This window comes from Saccopteryx bilineata, chromosome 2 (genome assembly GCF_036850765.1).
Source record: "Saccopteryx bilineata isolate mSacBil1 chromosome 2, mSacBil1_pri_phased_curated, whole genome shotgun sequence".
NCBI classification, from domain to species: Eukaryota; Metazoa; Chordata; class Mammalia; order Chiroptera; family Emballonuridae; genus Saccopteryx; species Saccopteryx bilineata.
In genome coordinates, this window is record NC_089491.1 from 105148192 (window position 1) to 105152038 (window position 3847).

At 38.1% G+C, this 3847-nt stretch overlaps 1 non-coding gene across 1 annotated transcript; it reads left to right on the forward strand.

The window, feature by feature from the left end:
- Nucleotides 1-227: 227 nt before the first annotated feature.
- Nucleotides 228-303, forward strand: TRNAP-GGG (transfer RNA proline (anticodon GGG)). Its single transcript has one exon. It is a non-coding gene; the product is annotated as a tRNA-Pro (tRNA).
- The last annotated feature ends 3544 nt before the right edge of the window (nucleotides 304-3847 follow it).

The window sequence follows — 3847 nt, forward strand, 5'->3', positions numbered from 1 at the left end:
AGGAAAATGTGCTTTGCATTTAAAACAACATATGGCGGAGTCAGACAATATTTGTGCAGGAAGATGTATTCCTAGAAAATGACTATTTTATGTATACAAAATTAATCAGTTTACTTTACTTATAGGATTGCCTAACTTATATTCCCTATATCTAGTTTTGTATTTAGATGGATGAAAAAATTTTGTGCTGAAGCAAGAGGGGTTAATGTCAAAAGGAAAAAAAATAACCCCTGGCCGGTTGGCTCAGTGGTAGAGCGTCGGCCTGGGGTGCAGAAGTCCTGGGTTCGATTCCCGGCCAGGGCACACAGGAGAGGCGCCCATCTGCTTCTCCACCCCTCCCCCTCTCCTTCCTCTCTGTCTCTCTCTTCCCCTCCCGCAGCTAAGGCTCTATTGGAGCAAAGATGGCCCGGGCGCTGGGGATGGCTCTGTGGCCTCTGCCTCAGGCGCTAGTGTGGCTCTGGTCGCAACATAGCGACGCCCAGGATGAGCAGAGCATCACCCCCTGGTGGGCGTGCCAGGTGGATCCCGGTCGGGCGCATGCGGGAGTCTGTCTGTCTCTCCCCGTTTCCAGCTTCAGAAAAATACAAAAAAATAAAAAAAATAAAAATAAAGATGAAAGATAAGCTGTTATTCTGTAAAACTAAACAATGGAAATGAAGCCTATAAACTTCCAAAGTTTCCTGGACGCTGGCTTTAATTTAAAAATAGTATCATATGCCTTATTATATGTTTTAGTAGATACAATAGTTCATAAATAAAGACATGGTTTCACAAAGAAAATATTTTTCCTAATTAAATGAGTCATTATGCAAACCTATATAAGATTTTTTTCTAGTAAAAATCAAAGGAACCTGGTAATGAAATGATTTCATTCAGTACAATCTAAAAATTCTCTTTATTAAACTCTCTATAGAAATAAGATTTTGCTTTTTATTTTGGAAAATATATTAAAGTTTATTACTCTACAGATTTTAAAATATATACAGTAGCTTGTGTTAAATTTAATATGCCTTTGCAAATGCTTACTAAGAAGATGTGGTTAGAACATTTTTAAAAATAAAAGAGAAACTTCCATTTTAAATGAATGTTACATTTTTATCCTTATTTTGAATGTCATGGACAGAATAAAATATCTTTTTAAATTTCTACTAGCATTTAAAATGAAAGCTTCTCTAATTTGATCTGATTGACTTATCTATCATTATTAACATTTTATATTAAACAGATTTAAAACTGCACCTAATAGTCACAAAAATTCAAATATTTAACACTTAAAATATTATACAATGCAAGCAAATGTTTTTATTTTAAAAATACTTCAGAGGTTTTGATTTATTGCTTAACCTTCTCATTTGCTAATCACAATGCAACCAAATAGAGCAAAATATAAGTAAAAAATATATATTATTATTAATGGCAAACTAATAGACCCATTAAATAAAAATAATTTAAATATATAAATGTATATGTGCATGAATAATGCATTACTGGTTATTTATGCTAAGGGAAAAAAGTGATTCATTAGTGTCACCAGTTTTACCACTGTCACATGATGTCATCACTATGATGTGGCTGATACTATCCTATAAAATTTTACTATTCATCAGCTTCACATTTTACCTAAAGGTACCACAAAGGAATGTAGGGCAGAGATGGGGGAATATGTCACTGGAAATCCTAGTAATACGATAGCCCTGGTAATTTTATTAACTGACTGGTAAGCTTTAGTTAGAGCTGCACAAATCCCTCAGAGTAAATACAGAAGAAGTTCTTACAATAACCTACAATATCCTACATGGTCTGACCCCGTTAGTTCTCTGACCTTGTGCCCTATCTATGCCCTTGCTTTCCCTACTCCGGTCCCACTGCAATCCTAGAAATTGTACGTACTTGCCAAGTATATTCCCTCCTCAGAACTTTATACTTGTTCTCCCCTCTGCTGGAACCTTCTTGCTATAGGGACCACTGTAGTTCAAATCCTCGTCTCCTCCTATCTTTGCTGAAGAGATTTTCCCAGGGAGACCATCCAGTGACACTGGCGCCTCACTGAACTACCCTTGAGCATTCCTTACCCTTCTCTTCTGTTTTATTTTTCCCTAACACCCTGTATATTTTTTAATGCACTATAGTTTCCTTAGTGTTTAGTTTATTTCCTAACTTCCTCACCATAATGCAAGCCCTTTAAGAAGGGGTATTTGGGGTGGGGGTAAGGATGTTTGTGTTTTATTCTCATATATCCCCAGCACATCTGGCACAGAGACATTAAAAAATATCCTGTAGAATGCTGAATTGGGGAAAATCAAATTGGAGAATCAAAAATCAAATTGGAGAATCAAAAAGCATTTAATTTTCTTGCTTGATAAACATACCAGAAGATTACTTCTTGTGAAGCAAACTTCTGAAGATGTAGTATACTCGTGTGTGTGTGTGTGTGTGTGTGTGTGTGTGTGTGTGTGTGTGTGTGTGTTTTTCTGAAGTTAGAAGAGGGGAGGCAGAGAGACAGACTCCCGCATGCGCCCAACCGAGATCCATCCAGCAAAAGGGGGTGATGCTCTGCCCATCTGGGCCGTTTCTGCGTTGCAACCGGAGCCATTCTAGCACCTGAGGCAGAGGCCATGGTGCCATCCTCAGCGCCCAGGACAACTTTGCTCCAATGGAGCCTTGACTGCAGGAGGGGAAGAGAGAGATAGAGAGAAAGTAGAGGGGGGTTGGGGGAGAAGCAGATGGGCGCTTCTTCTGTGTGCCCCGACTGGGAATTGAACCCAGGACTTCCACACACCGGGTTGATGCTCTACCACTGAGCCAACTGGCCAGGGCCTCATTATTTTTTTATTGTCACTTCCAAGATGACCAAATCTTGAGAACAAGTTGCTTTTCTTTTAAATGATGGAAGTACTGTATGACAAAACCTGGGCTGTGAAATTCTGAATCCAGGTTCTACGTTTCACTCTGTCACTGACAAAAACTGGATTATACCTGAGAATCCTCCCAGTCACTAAAGAAAACTTCCCCAAAATACTGATTTCTGAAAACTACTGTATAGCCCTTGCTAGATAGCTCAGTTGGTTAGTTGTCCCCAAATGCAAAGGTTGTAAGTTCAATCCCCAGTCAGGGCACATAGAGAAACAGATTGATGTGTCTTTTATCTCTTTCTCCCTCTCTCTCTTTCTCTTTCCCTCTTGCCCTTTCTCCTTTCCTCTCTCTAAAGTCAATAAATATATTTTTAAAACCCCATTGTATACAGCTAGGGATTTTGTGATATAAAAGTGTTTACAGTCCAAAAGATAATGTACATATAAGAGAAATTTCACTCAAGTTTACTGGACTATTTAGATATAAGAAACAGTGAAATAAATTGAAGGTCAGAAGCCCAAAGTGTGTTATTGCATGTCCTGCTAACTTAAAAGAAAAGGTAAAGCCCATTATATCTTAAGAAGTAACTCCAGTAATAAAAAAAAAAAAGTAGGTTCTATAAATACAATAATTGAGCTCCAGAGAACCTAAGAGATTATCTGCCCTGATTCCTTCCTTTGACAAATGACTAACACATAAAAGACAATAAAGACATGTGTGTGGTATAAAATGAAAGAAAGTAAAGCCAATTAAGTGATATGCCTTAATTTACATATATTAAATGTAGGAAGCAGGAATAGAACCAGACCTCCTGATTTTTTCTGATTTTTTTTTCTTTTTTTTTCTTGAGAGAGAGAAAGGCAGGGAGAGAGAGACAAGAACATTAAGCTGCCCTTGTGTCCTGATTGGGGATTTGAGCCAGCAACCTCTATGCTTCAGGATGACACTCCAACCATCTAGCTATCCAGCAGGGCTTCTGATTTTCATTCATAGC